The sequence below is a fragment of the Panthera leo genome, chromosome B3, assembly GCF_018350215.1.
Source record: "Panthera leo isolate Ple1 chromosome B3, P.leo_Ple1_pat1.1, whole genome shotgun sequence".
Taxonomy (NCBI): Eukaryota; Metazoa; Chordata; class Mammalia; order Carnivora; family Felidae; genus Panthera; species Panthera leo.
The window spans coordinates 41,768,934-41,784,957 of record NC_056684.1 but is presented as its reverse complement, the minus strand read 5'-3'; the positions used below and the strand labels follow the sequence as shown (position 1 = coordinate 41,784,957).

Sequence of the window (16,024 nt, the reverse complement as noted above, 5' to 3'; positions counted from 1 at the left end):
AGTGAGTAACCTCAGAACCTTTCAGTTCACAGTCTATCTATACCGAAGTGCTTTAAACCCTGTGACCTCCAGTGTACAAGCTTTCAGATGGTGGGTGTGACGCTTTCTGGAAAGAAGTACCTTACACATATAGCGAACTGCTACATTGAGCCTATGCTAGGGCTGATACAAGTCACGAAAGAGAAAGTAAGCCAGAATGAGTGGGTGATATGTTACTGGTTGGCTGCTAGCAAGAGGCCTGCGCAGGTCAGGCGGCCTGGCTGTGAGGCGAGAAGCTGCTGGAGGGCCTCTGGCCTGAACCGGCCAGCCCGCAGCCTCACTGAGCGATGGTAGGTCTCCTGATGGCAGTGCCTGTGTACTGTCACCCATGCAAGCACTGAAAGCCCACCCTGGTTGCTTTTTCCCTTTGAAGAATGCCCTTCCTCTCCTTTTTCACTCTTGCACTTGAGAAAAGGGAGGAGACAAGAAAACAGTGCTTTCTAGACTTCTCCCCCCACTCCCCGCCACTACCATTCTTTTGTCTTTGGTGTTCCCAGGCTCTCTTGGCACACCCAGCTGTGTTCTGTCCCTTCCTCGGCCCTCCCCAGTGAGGTGTCCTTGACTGCAGGTTTCTTTCTGTGAGTCAGCAAAGGTGGCCGGTAGACATTAGCTCGGAACACTGACAGGCTGGCTTCAGCGCTGTGGTGAGAGGGAAGGGCCAGACCAGGGGGGCATCAGCAGCCCTTGCGGGCCCAGGAGTGACTGTGGGAGAGGCCAGGCTGCTCTCCTCACCCCTCCTGCAGTGGCTCTGCACAGACAACCTCAGCCTGAAGTGTCCAGGGGAGAGGCGCTGGTTATGAGGCCGCTGCTGTTTGTCTGCTCTTCACAGGCAGATGACCTGTGGGGGGCAGTTTAATAGGTCTATGCGTCTCTCTGTCCCGGGTGTCAGTGACCAGAAGGGCAAGGCCAAAGAGCAAAGGAGAGAGCAGGCCAGGCCCTCCTTCCCCAGGAAGATCCTACCCCTTCCTCACCACACCAGTGCACTTTGGACCCTGAGGTCTAATTGCTTCACAATAATGAACTCACATCCATCTAGCACTTCCCTGCTCCCAGAGAACACTTAAATATTTCATTTGATTTTGACAGTCATGCCAGGAACAAGGGAAGGGTGCAGGCTTCAGAATTATGCCCATTTTACAGATGAGGAAACAGTTCAAGGATGAGCCGGCTGGCCAGTGTTCTGGGGCTGGCTCTGGGTGAGCCGAATGAGGTCGGAACCTGGTTCCTCTGACTCCAAGCCCACAGTGTGTGGGCTTCTACCCTGAACCACCGGGAAACACTGGTGGATGCTGAGCAACCAACCAAGGCCATCGGCATGGATTTGGAGCAGAAGTCCACACAACATGATTCTAGAACCAGAATTTCTGTCTCAGGAAACTTTCAAGGCTCTTAAAATGCTGACATCATGTAAACTCATTGAATTTGTGTGTGTGTGCGTGTGTGTGTGTGTGTGTGTGTGTGTGCACCATTTTATTATTTTTTTATTTTCCACTTTTATTGAGAAATAATTGACATACATCACCATGTAAGTCTAAGGTGTATAGCATGTTGGTTTGATTCACATATATTGTGAAATGATCACCATAGTAGGTTCAGCTAGCGTCCATCTTCTCATATCAATACAATAAGAAAAAAAGACGAAAGGAAAAAATTTCCCCCTTATGACAAGAACTCTTAGGCTTTATTCTCTTAACAACTTTCCTGTACATCATACAGCACTGTTAGCTCTAGTCATCGTTTTGTATGTTACGTCTCCCGTACTTGCTTATCCGATTACTGGGAGTTTGGACCTTCTGACCACCATCCTATTGCCTCTCTCCTTCTTCCACCTCTGGTGACCACAAATCTGATCTGTCTCTCTCTCTCTCTCTCTCTCTCTCTCTCTTCTAATATGAGAATAGTTGACACATAATGTTACATTAGTTTCACGTGTACAGCTTAGTGATTTGACAAATATATACATGATGCTATGTTCACCCCAAGTATAGCTACCATCTGTCCCATTACGTCACTATTACAAGATCACTGACCATATTCCTTATGCTGCGCTTTTATTCCCAAGACTTAGTCATTCGGTAAATGGAGGCCGTATGTCCCTCTCCCCTTTACTCATTTGGCCCAACCCCCCAAACCCTACCCTCTAGGAACCATTAGTTTGTTATGATCCTGCTTTTTGTTTGTTTATTCATTTGGCTTTCTTTCTTACATTCCACTTATGAGTGGAATCATATGATATTTGTCTTTCTCTGTCTTACTTATTTTACTTTCTATAATACCCACTAGGTCCTTCCATATTGTCTCAGATGGCATGCTCTCATCCTCTGTATGGCTGTGTAATATTATTGTGTGTGTGTGTGTGTGTGTGTGTGTGTGTGTGTCACATTTTCCCTGTCCATTCATCTGTTCATGGACTCTTCCACATCTTGGCTATTGTAAATAATGCTGCAATAAACATAGGGGTGCATATTATCGTTTCAAGTTACTGTTTTTGTTTTCCCTGGGTAAATACCCAATAATGGAATTACTGGATCATATGGTATTCCTATTTTTAATTTTTTCAAGAACCTCCATACTGTTTTCCACAGTGACTGTACCAATTTATGTTCCTACCAACCTTTCACAAGGGTTCCTTTTTCTCCACATCTTTGCCAACATGTTATTTCTTGCTTTTTTATTGTAGCATCTTAACTGATGTAAAGTGATCTCTCATTGTGGTTTTGATTTGTATTTCCCTGATGATTAGTGATGTCGAGCATCTTTTCATGTGTCTACTGGCCACCTGTATGTCTTCTTTGGAAAAATGTCTATTCAGGTCCTCTGCTCTTTTTCGTTGGATTGTTTTTTTTTTTCTGTATGTGTGTGTGCTGAGTTGTGTAAGTTCCTTATATATTTTGGATATTAACTCCTTATCATAAATATCATTAGCAAATATCTTCTCCCATTCAGTAGGTTGTCTTTTTGCTTTGTTGATGATTTCCTTTGCTGTGCAAAAGCTTTTGATTTTGATATAGCCCCAATAGTTTATTTTAGCTTCTATTTCCTTTGCCTTAGGAGAGATATCTAGAAAAATTGCTATGGCCAGTGTCAGAGAAATTACTCCCTGTGTTCTCTTCTCTTCTAGGATTTTTATAGTATCAGGTCTCATATTTAGGTCTCTAATTCATTTTGAGTTTATTTTTTGTGTATGGTGTTAGAAAATGGCTCAGTTTCATTCTTTTGCATGTAGGCATCCACTTTCCCCAGCACCATTTATTGAAAAGACTGTCTTTTCCCCATTGTATATTCCCCATGTATATTCTTGCCTCCTTTGTCATAGATTAACTGACTATATAGTCGTGGGTTTATTTCTGGGGTCTCTCTGTTCTATTGATCTATGTGTCTATTTTTTGTGCTAGTGTTGTACTATTTTGATTACTACAGCTCTGTAGTTTATCTTGAAATCTGGGATCGTGATACCTCCAGCTTTGTTCTTCTTTCTCAAGACTGCTTTGGCTGTTCAGGATCTTTTGTGGTTCCATACAAATTTTAGTATTATTTGTTCTAGTTTTGTGAAAAATGTTGTTGGTATTTTGAGAGGGATTGTATTGAACCTGTACACTGAAAAGTCACTGAGTTTTAGAAGGGAAGATCATTTCGTTTATAACAAGATTCAGTGCATTCATTCATTCATTCAGATATTCATTACTCAACAATACTACTCCATGACCGATAGATGCAAGCCAATTTGCCAAAAGTCAGTGTACCCCAAAACTCAATCTGTTGAATGATCAATTCACTCAATTTGTCAATTTAATCAGTGTTGTCAAATGACTGCTTTATTAGTTTTACCAAATTTATTCATTGTAATTGTAACGACTCCAGCAGTAATATTTTAACAACATGTTGGCTAAACAGAAATATGCAGATGTTAATTTTTTTCCACATCAAACACAACTTTTCCAGGCAAAATTCTAGCCTTTAACCATATGATAGGACTGTTTTGGCTACTTCTGGCTTCTTTACGTGCTTTTGAATCTAAGTGTATACTTTCAAACTTAAAACATTTAAACATTTTTTCATCAGTTTCTCCAAAGCCATGTAATAAGCCTTAACATCAGAGAGGCAGTGTAGACCAGTGATTACACAGGACAGCTTGGACCTGGAGCCAGCCCAGCTCTGCCACTTGCTTAGGGACAGGTTGCATCTCCATACGTGATGTGATCTCAGCCATGTTACATATAAGCACTGAGGGGAAAAACAGCACACCGCAATAATAACAGAGTTAATTCTGGGTGGTGGGATTGTGAGGGGTGCCTTCTGTATGTTTGACCCTAAGGCATAGTTCTAATAATTTTAAGTGTTCCTTATGTAAGAGGAACTACACCAGAGACCTTCACATATGTTATTTTATTTAACCCTCATAACAAACACAGAAGGTAGATGATATTATCACCATTATACAGAAAAAGAAACCGAGGCTCTGAAGCATTCATTAACTTGCATGTGTTCCCACACTTCAGAGGAATCTGACTTCCTCTGTCTGACTTCAAAGTTCATGCTAACTTTTACTTCCTCTGACTCAACCTGAGTCCTTCTCTGTTAAACGGACATAATATCTGCATCTCAGAGTATGGAGGGAGGATGGAATGGAATGATAGGCACGAAAGCCCTTGCAAATGAAAAAGCCATCTACAAAGAATAGTACTAATGAGCAGCATGAGTTGTATTCACTGTACTGTTCCAAAGATTTGCACGTATCATATTTCTTCAATCAATGACCCTGTGAGACAGGTGGCCATTATTATCCCCATTTTTCAGAACAGGATGTCAAGGATCAGAGAGGGCAACATGCCGCCATCATACAACTGTACATGACATTAATTATCTGGATGGAGCCTTTCCATTACAAATGACTTCTGGGTCATTTTCCCCAGTCTTCCTCCCCTGGTTCCTCAGGGATACACTGCAGAGAAAGGGAAACACCTTAATAGGTGTCAGACAGTCCGCTTGGCTCAGCAGGAGGTGGATGAAGGACGGGAGACAGATCAGAGAGCAGAGGTCAGGCATTAGATCCGTGCCTTCCATGGTGCGCATTGACCTTGCTTTCCAAGGACTCAGAGGATAACCACAACTCCAAGGACGCTGCTGCCACCTGCTGTTCACACATTCTCCACCCGAGGGCTTCTCCCCACCTTCGTGCAGTTTCTCAGGATCTTCGTCGCTGTCTTTCCCAGACCTCCTTTATAACCTGGGTAGAAGAACATCAGCCTTTGCTCAATTTCAAATGCAGGGAGAGCAAACCCTCAGCTGAAGCAGAAGGGCTCGAAGAGGAGAGTAGAGGCACACTCTGAGCTGTGTGACCTTGGAGGCAAGGCCCTGCTCTTCTGTGTGTCCGTGTCCTCATCTATAAAATGAAGACAACAATACCTGCTTCACACAGTTGTTTTTAAGATGAAATAAGATTTTTTTCCCTCTACAATCTACCTTATGAGAAAAAAAATTAAATATGTAAAGGGCAAACCAGGGAAAAGGAAACGTCTCTACATGCATGAAATCACCTCTGCTTACCTTAACATTTTTAACAATTAAAAGAATTTTTTTTCAGTAAAGTGTTCCCCTTTATATTTTGCTACTGCTTTTGAGTCTATTGAAATTAAGGCTCAAGTCATTTTTTGTGTGTTTTGTGAAGAATATCTGAGCCAGATGGGCACCTGGGTGGCTCAGTTCGTTAAGCATCTGACTCTTGGTTTCGGCTTAGGTCTCATGGTTAATGAGTTTGAGCCCCTCATTGGGCTCTGCACTGACAGCACGGAACCTCCTTGAGATTCTCTGTCTCTCTCTCTCTCTCTCTCTCTCTCTCTCTCTCTCCTTCACTTTCTGCCCTTCCCCTACTTCCTATTTCTCTCTCAAAATAAATAAAAATAAACTTAAAAAAAGAATATCTCAGCCAGCATATGAAATAGTAAAAAGGGTATCTGATTTTTCTTTAATGGAGCAAGCTTTCATAATTAAAATTGTCACTTCTATCTGAGACCGTCAGAGTTATTTCCAAGATTCCATTTCACATGTTTCATAGCACTTCTCTCAGGCAATGCATTTAGCAAATGGGCAAAGTGAAACTGAGAAAACTACAGTAGGCTTTTGCCACCCTCAAGTTCTCTTGCGAATTTGTGCAAGTAGCAAAGCTAGGAGGCCTGGCTCCCTCTAAGCAGCAATAAACATCACACCAGATTCTGTTTGCCTGAAAATTCCTTCTGACTAGGTCTAGATGCCAGTATTTGGGTGATAATCAACTTTCACATTGCCAAACCTATATCCCTTCCTGGAATATTTGTAACTTGTATTTGCTGGTTTTGAAGTTCCAGGAAACTGAAACCCTCTATTGGTGAGTTCCAGCAAGTATGTAAACTATTGCAGGACTGTTCCTTTATGACATACCGGAAGCCCGAATGTGATGTGGTTCCAGGGCAGGCCCGGCTGTTCTCATCCTCTGAAGCAGAGGTTGGGAACCAGCTCATTTTCTCACCTTCTTGGGGTGGGCAAAGTGTTAAAGAAAGGTACTGTCTGCTTCCTGGATTTCTCTTCTTGGTACCCAAACTTTCTCCTCTAAAAAGTAGTCCTTTAAGGGTGCCTAGGTGGCTCAGTTGGTTAAGCGCCTGACTTCCCCTCATGTCATTATCTCATGGTTCAAGAGTTCATGCTCCGCGTCGGGCTCTGTGCTGACAGCTCAGAGCCTGGAGCCTGCTTCTGAGTCTGTGTCTCCCTCTCTCTCTGCCCCTCCCCTGTTTGTGCTCTGTCTCTCAAAAATAAATAAATGTTAAAAAAATTGAAAAGCAGTCCTTGAAAATTGTCTTTCCTTTAAATACCATGTGATTTCACTCATATGTGGAATTTAAGAAACAAAACAGATGAACATATGGGGGAGGTGAGAAAAAAGGGAAACAAACCACAAGAGACTCTTAAAGACAGAGAACAAACTGAGGGTTGATGGAGGGAGGTGGGTGGGAGATGGGCCAGATGGGTGATGGGTACTAAGGAGGATACTTGTGATGCGCACTGGGTGTTGTATGTAAGTGATGAATCACTGAATTCTACTCTTGAAGCCAATATTGCACTGTATGTTTACTAAAAATTTTTTTTAATTGATAAAAGTAAATCAACTCTAAGCATTTTATACCTCTTAAATTGGTAAAATTTTATAATAAATTGCTCAATCCTGGAATGTTTGCAATGAAATCAAATACATCTATTGGCATTATAAATAGGGAAATCCTTTTGGAAAGCAATAAAAATATATTTGCAAGAATCCTAAAGATTTTTCATACCCTTTGAGGAAATAGTTCTACCCGTGAGAATTTATTTTTCAATTAGGCAAAAAGCTATGTTTAAGAAGCTCTCCATTGCAGCATTAGTAACAGTAGCAAAAGAAAAACCTGGAGACAATGTAAATTCTGACCCAAAGGGGATTATGATTAACTAATTTCATGGGATATTATTTTGCCATTACAGTGATAAACATGGAGGCTATGTAGAAACATGGACAAATGTTTGCTATAATGTTAAATGGAAAAGGGTAGAATACCAAATGGTGTGTACATTATAATTACAGCTATCTTAAGCTATCTGTGTTTTGGGATGACAACTACTGGACAGTAATGGGCAAATACACAAAAAGTTGTATTCAGATAGTAGGATTCTGGGTTATTTTTATTTATTTCCAAGTTGTCTTAAATATGGTTACATTATAAGAAGAAGCCTGGCCTTTCAGGGTGCAGATGTCCTATTTTTAAGTTGAAACTATTTACTCTGCAGAGCACCTCTTTTTGGAACAAGGAGGCAGTTATGATCTACTTGGAGAGGCAAGTGATTTCTCATTTCCATCAGTCGTAGGTTGCCAAAAAATTTCATCAAGCACCACAACATTCAAACACGATATACTGCAACTAGAAGAAGCAAACATCTTGCAGAGAAAAAAAAAAATCCTCTCTTTAAGAATCTTGTGTTCCTACATCCTCAATATGTTAATTGGGCTGAGATGACACTCTTGTCCAGCCTCAATGGGAGGAATCATAAAGTGGCTATTAAATATGTCAATGTCGGTCTTACTACCAACTTGCCTCTGTTTTTTTTTTATTTGTTTATTGTTTAATTTACATCCTAGCTAGCAAATACAATGACTTCAGGAGTAGATTCCTTAATGCCCCTTACATTTAGCCCATCCCCCCTCCCACAACCCCTCCAGCAACCCTCTGTTTGTTCTCTATATTTAAGAGTCTTTTATGTTTTGTCCCCCTCCCTGTTTTTATGTTATTTTTGCTTCCCTTCCCTTGTGTTCATCTGTTGTGTGTCTTAAAGTCCTCATATGAGTGAAGTCATATGATATTTGTCTTTCTCTGACTGACTAATTTCACTTAGCATAATACCCTCCAGTTCCATCCACGTAGTTACAAATGGCAAGATTTCATTCTTTTTGATTGCCGAGTCATACTACATTGTATATACCACATCTTCTTTATCCATTTATCTGTCGGTGGACATTTGGGCTCTTTCCATGCTTTGACTATTGTTGATAGCACTGCTATAAACATTGGGGTGCATGAACCCCTTCGAAACAGCACACTTGTATCCCTTGGATAAATACCTAGTAGTGCAATTGCTGGGTCCTAGAGTAGTTCTATTTTTAACTTTTTGAGGAACCTCCATACTGTTTTCCAGAGTGGCTGCACCAGCTTGCATTCCCACCAGCATGCAAAAGAGATCCTCTTTCTCTGCATCCTCGCCAACATCTGTTGTTGCCTGAGTTGTTCATGTTAGCCATTCTGACAGGTGTGAGGTGGTATCTGATTGTGATTTTCCCTGATGATGAGTGATGTTGAGCATTTTTTCATGTGTTGGGTGGCCATCTGGATGTCTTCTTTGGAGAAATGTCTATTCATGTCTTTTGCCCATTTCTTCACTGGATTATTTGTTTTTTGGGTGTTGAGTTTGGTAAATTCTCTATAGATTTTGGATACTAACCCTTTATCTGATATGTCATTTGCAAATATCTTCTCCCATTCCGTCAGTTGCCTTTTAGTTTTGCTGATTGTTTCCTTCGCTGTGCAGAAGTTTTTATTTTGATGAGGTCCCAATAGTTCATTTTTGCTTTTGTTTCTCTTGCTGCCAGAGATGTGTTGAGTAAGAAGTTGCTGCAGCCAAGGTCAAAGAGGTTTTTGCCTGCTATCTCCTCGAGGATTTTGATGGCTTCCTGTCTTACATTGAGGTCTTTCATCCATTTTGAGTTTATTTTTTTGTATGGTGTAAGAAAGCGGTCCAGGTTCATTCTTCTGCATGTCGCTGTCCAGTTTTCCCAGCACCACTTGCTGAAGAGACTGTCGTTATTCCATTGGATATTCTTTCCTGCTTTGTCAAAGATTAGTTGGCCATATGTTTGTGGGTCCATTTCCAGGTTCTCTATTCTGTTCCATTGATCTGGGTGTCTGTTTTTGTGCCAGTACCATACTACCTTGATGATTACAGCTTTGGAATACATCTTGAAGTCCAGAATTGTGATGCCTCCAAACTTGGTTTTCTTTTTCAGGATTGCTTTGGCTATTTGGGGTCTTTTCTGGTTCCATACAGATTTTAGGATGGTTTGTTCTAGTTCCGTGAAGAATGCTGGTGTTATTTTGATAAGGATTGCATTGAATACGTAGATTGCTTTGGGTAGTATCAACACTTTAACACTGTTCTTCCAATCCAGGAGCATGGAATATTTTTCCATTTGTGTGTGTGTGTGTGTCTTCAGTTTCTTTCATAAGCTTTCTATAGTTTTCAGTGTATAGATTTTTCACCTCTTTGTTATGTTTATTTCTAGGTATTTTATGGGTTTTGGTGCAACTGTAAATGGGAGCGATTCCTTGGTTTCTCTTTCTGTTGCTTCATTATTGGTGTATAGGAATGCAACCGATTTCTGTGCATTGATTTTATATCCTGTGACTTTGCTGATATGGATCAGTCCTTCAGCTTGCCTTTGACTAGCACTTTACAATTTTCAAAATACTTTCACATCCTTCATTATCAAAACTCCACACAACAGGCAGTGCATGGCGTATCATTACTACTTTGTAGTTGGGAACACCGAGGCTCAGAAGGTTAAGTGATTTGCCCAGTTCACACAGTTAGTAAGTGGAAGAGCGGGAACTAAATACAGTAAAACCTTGGATTGCGAGTAACTTGCTCTGCGAGGGTTCTGCAGGACCAGCAAACATTTCTAATAAATTCTAACTTGATAAATAAGCGATGTCTTGCAATACAAGTAGTACGTGATGCCAAACGTCACATGATCACAACTGAGCCAAAGGTTCTCACTCTCTCCCACTGCAGGATCATGGGTGACTGTCTCCCATGCTCAGATGCTCAGTCTCAGGCCATGGTGTTTGGCAGAAATCAGTGATTTTTCAGAATGTTGGAAGGTGCCCACAATGGGCGCTAGTGTATTTTTTGTCACTTCAAAGCACCTATGGACGGTCCTTTGCTTTTTCACACAAAAAGCTTAGGAATGCTTTGTTTCATCCTAGGTCAGGCTGCCTGCAGATATAGACCCTTTCCTCTGCTGCCTTATTGCCAGTTTTTAATTAAATATATTATTTAAATATAGTATCTGACAAGAGTTTAATACTATACTGCAGTTAACACCCATACGAGCATATAAAATGGCCCCTATGCAGAAAGAGCTTGAAAAGAAAGGCAATAAGAAGAAGGAGATGATTATGGTGGAAGTTAAGAAGGAAATCATCAAGAGGTACCAACGAGGTACGCGAGTGGCCGAAATTGCAAGATTTTATAAGAAGTCCACATCTGTATCTCGTCTGCAGAGGAGGAGAAAAAGGCAGAGAATTCCTCACTTTCAATATGAGATTGGGGAGATGTGTAAAATGTGGGAAACAAAATTTTGTAGAAAAGCACCACCTGAATAAGGCTGTAGCCGTGCGAGTAATGAATATATTTAACAACAATGCAATATCTAATTTCCACAAAATCCTCAAAAGGAGGCAAAAGCAAGTGTCACTAGATAGGTTCTTCGTTAAAGTTGCACGAAAAGTGAAAGATTCCATTGAGCCGATAGACAGCAGTGATTGTGTTAGTGCACTAGTGATAGTGAAAGTCATCCTACACAGTAACTCTCCTCTCGTGTCTCCCTCACACCAGCCACAAAGGTTTTCAAACGTAAGTGCAGGTTAATTTGTTTCTCTTTATTATTTTGTATTATATTACAGTACTGTGATCATTTTTATATGAATATTTTTGGGTCGTGGAACAACCATCTGAGTTTCCATTATTTCTTACGGGAAAATTTGCTTTGATATACAAGTGCTTTGGATTACAAGCATGTTTCTGGAACAAATTATGCTCACAAACCAAGGTTTTACTGTATTTGACAATTGTTTGACATAAGAGGACATGCCTAGACTGCAGTGAGTGTTCACACTCAACTCTACAGCACAGGAATCATGGAGGAAATAGTGATTGACTTTTTAAGGGAAGAAAGGAACATTTTGTGCTTAGTGTGCCTGGGAAATGTGCACAATGGCCTGTTGGAGAGCTTCATTGCAAAGTGGGGGAGCCAGAGTATGGAGCTGTGGAAGGAAGGTGACTCAGGACCTCTGTACCCATAACAAGGAGGCATGTGTGAGAGGGGGACAAGGCATATGACATGTCTGATGGGAACTTTGGGAGGAAGAACTAAGGGTGGACCTGGGCATAGATTTTTGGTCTGTGGGTAATCAACAAGCTAAGAGGAAAACATTTTGAACTGAGTTCTGGGGCATAGAAATAAGAACAACTCTTCAAATGGCATTTAGAGATAGCTTTTAAGAAACTACTAAGTAACTATGTAATTGGTGCTGAGAACAGCAGCATTTCCAGTGTCTCTGAGGTTCATTCAACATATGCTTGAGCCAGCTAGCTCGGGCTTCTCGAGCCGGGAGCTGTACACTCACCTTCAGGCATCTGTGAATGCTCCATGAGGACTTTCAGGTCTTGTCATTTGATGCCTATTTAAAATAATACTAATGTTTGCAGATTCTGGGTCATCTAGACGGCCACTGAATACCATAACATGATTTCAGTATCTACATGGGCACTGTGTAAGATAGTATTGGGGCCAAAAAATGCTATGAGAATTGTCACAACTAGAGGAAGAAAAGAATAGAGATCTACATAATATCTAAACAACTAGAGGCCAAGGACATCACAGAACATTGTATGAAGAAAACTTTCCCAGCGGCATCTGGATTGGCTCAGTCGGTTAAATGTCCAACTTCGGCTCAGGTCATGATATCACAGTTGGTGATTTTGAGCCTGCTTCGGATTCTGTGTCTCCCTCTCTCTCTCTGCCCCTCCCCTGCTGGCGCACTGTCTCACTCAAAAATCAAACAATCAAAAATAAAATAAAAACATTTTTTAAAATTTAAAAAAAAAAAAAGAAAAGAAAACTTTCCCAGTTGTTCAACCAGAAAACTGATGGGTATGCAAAGTTATCACACAACTCGTTATGTATAGCCACACCAAATACATAAGAACTCTGTCAAGAGAAGATACCCAAAAAAGGTGGGCAACATGTTCTGTCCATAGCATACGATGTTCTTTCAGGTTTCAGGATCCATTTATAATCTTCAAAGTTATTGAGAATCCCAAAAATCCTTTTTTTTTAAGTTTATTTATTTTGAGAGAGAGAAAGAAAGTAAGCTGGGAAGGAGCAGAGAGAGGGGGCAGGAGAGAGAGAGAATCCCAAGCAGCCTCCACACTGTCAGTGCAGAGCCCAACACAGTGGGCTCAAACTCGTGAACTGTGAGATCGTGACCTGACTCAATGTCAAAAGTCAGACACTTAACTGCTGAGCCACCCAGGCTCCCCAAAAGCTTTTGTTTATATGAGTTGTATCTATCAATGTTTATGTATTAGAAATTAAAAACTGAGATTTGTTTACTAATTTATTTTTAAATGATAATAAAAAACCCATTATAGATTAACATCTAACATTATCAATGAAAATATATCTTGCAAAATAAAATTATAGCGAGAAGAGTAGCATTATTTTACATTTTTGCAAATCCATTTAATGTCTGGCTAAACAGAAGACAGCTGGATTCTCATACTTGCTTATGTATTCAGCCCATTTTGATATATTGGTTGACAGATGTGAATAAAATATGACCTCACACATATATGTTGTTAGAAAAGGAAGAGTATTTTAATAGACTTTCAGGTGGTTGTGGACATTCTTCTTTGATATTACATCAAAATTGAACAAGTGGCAGTTTCTTAAACATTAACTACAAGGTAGAATCTGGAACCATAGCAATGAACTTTTCATATTTGGTTATATTAAAATCCACTGGTTCATGTTGCATTTTGAATTTCCTAACATCATGTTTGTATAGATCTTCCAGATGTCAGCGTATTTCATTATACGATACCAACTTCACTCATTAAGGTCTCAATGAATCTCAAGGTACTAGAAAGCTGTCAAGCTTGTGGTGTCAGATATAAGCCTACCAAAATTCTAATTTTCACTTGAAAACTCAAGATTTACCATTGGCAACAAATACTGTTATAGGATTTCTTTGAAGTGACAGGCTTACCTGGCTCATTTTTAAGAAAATGTCTGCCAAACTCCCAAGTTAGAAGAAGTTGTCCACCATCCTTTTAGGTAAAAATGGCATTTCATTAAAAAGTGACTAATTCAGCTCACAGTTCACCTCTACGAGTGTCTCTCCTCAAGGCAACTAATCATACTTCGTGAACACTTCCCGTTTTGTCACACCAAATATTAAAAAAGAGTTCTACTCAGTGGGCAAGGTTTAATAGAAGAAATTTCTATGGCTTCACCAAGGACATTATTAAGTGAAACACTTTCTTTTCTCTAGGAGTGCGTGGTGAAGAATACACCAACTAGTTCAGTTCGCTGCCACTGCCTTGATCTGTGTGACAGTGACAGCAGTGTCAGCCACCATTTCTCCTGCCCCATCAATGAAACTGTTAACACCGTGAGAAAGATAAATAATGTTATGATGATGATGATGATGATGATGATGATGATGATGAAAATAATTTTGAACACAGAGATCCCTAAAAGCTTCTCTCAGACCTGGGCGGGGGGAGTCTCATGGACCAGATTTGAGAACCACTGAACTAGAGTAGTGTACTTAATTGGACTCAGTTTTTAATAAAGTTCCCAGATGTAGGGGCATCTGACTGGCTTAGTCAGTGGAGCATGTGACTCTTGATCCCTTGTACTCATGTCCAAGCCCCACATTGGGTCTAGAGATTACTAAAAATAAAGTAAAATAATGTTCCCAGACTTTGAAAAATTACATGTTAGGTTACAGATTTTTTTCCTAGGAGAGATGCAAATGATTTTTGCTTAGTACAAAAGGGAACTCCAAGTGTTGTAATTTATTGCCTTATGGGACATTAACCAGTCCTGTATCTAACCTAGCAATTATATCCTAACATTCCTTTATTAAATTACTGATAAATACATAGCTTCTCAAACACGTTCTAGACTGGTCTTTACATTTTCCTGTTTCCCTCATTAATTGATGAATTCAGTAAAATCTTTGACATATGTTTATTTATATTTGCATGAGTCATGATTTTAACTTTTTTCAAAATTGTCCTTCAGCAAACTCAACTTTTACCATCATCAGCATCATTATCACATTCATGTTACTAGTAGCAAATCACTTGTTTAGCAAAACATCTTTAAATTAATGTCAGGGCATGTGGGTGGCTTAGTCGGTTGAGTGTCTGACTCATGATTTCAGTTCAGGTCATGATCTCGTAGTCATGAGATCAAGCACTGAGTCTGGCTCCATACTGGGAGTGATGCTTACTTAAAATTCTCTCTCTCTCTGTCTCTGTCTCTCTCTGTTCTCTCCCCCTCCCTCTCCCCCATTGAATTATTTGGGGTTCAATGTTACATATATTTCAAGGGAAATATCTTGTAGACCTCTAGGCTTACCAAAATTAATTTTATTTGAATGCTACTTAAATATATACTAGCATGGAATTATGTATAAACTCCTTATGCTATTACACAGCTATAAGTACAAAACATATCGAATATGTACAGAGCCACAAAACCAAGATAATACATACCTGCATCTACAGCACCATGAAGAATTCCTGACCCAAGAAAGACAAGTATGAGCAGAAAATTAGCACTTGACTTGTGGCTGAGAGTGGTATAATATTCACAAACCCACAGACCCCGACAATGCCATTGTTATCAGTGGAAAACCCACGTGGACATGTGGCCACCTGCTGAGAAATTTTAGGTGCCTCTAGACAAGAAATTTACTTCTCTGAGCTCCTCTGCAAAATAAGAGTGTGCCTACCTATCTAATACAGATGTTCACTTGGAGAAGAAAGCATGCAGCCATTTTTTATTTCTAAAAGAAGATTTTAAAAAAGCATTTCACTCTTTTGATTCTTCTCTCTCCCCTTTCAAGAACTGTCTCATTCCCTAATTTTGTTCTCAGGGTTGGCCCTGGAGCCAAACTCTTAGTTCTACCCTTGCCTACAGATTTGACCTTAAACAAATCTTTTAATCTCTCACTTCAGATTCCTCATCTGTAAACTGGAGGTGTTTATAATCTCTACCTCATAAGAGTATTGAATGGGCAATTTAGAATATGGGATATAAAGCACTTGAAAGTAATCAGTCAATTATTATTACTAGCGTAATGCTCGGCGCCTAAGAGCTAAATAAATGTTGGTTATCACTAGTCAGATTTTAGATGATAAGTAAGGGTATAGTCCCTTCTACAATGATATTTTTAGAAGGAGGACAAGAAAAAAACTAGCAGTTAGTGAATGGACACCTTGTGCCAGGTACTTTTGATACACTCCGTAATTTCATCTTCACAAAGCCCTGTGAGGCAGATATGATCATCCAGGGTGGGACTAGGGTGAGGGGAGTGAGGCATTTAAGGTTCAAAATTAAGGAAGCACATAGAAC

At 40.1% G+C, this 16,024-nt stretch overlaps 1 long non-coding RNA gene across 1 annotated transcript; it reads left to right on the top strand.

Moving 5' to 3' along the window:
- The first annotated feature begins 6,469 nt into the window (after nucleotides 1-6,469).
- Nucleotides 6,470-8,126, top strand: LOC122221174. The gene is made up of 2 exons (XR_006203117.1): nucleotides 6,470-6,575; nucleotides 7,831-8,126. It is a non-coding gene; the product is annotated as an uncharacterized LOC122221174 (long non-coding RNA).
- The last annotated feature ends 7,898 nt before the right edge of the window (nucleotides 8,127-16,024 follow it).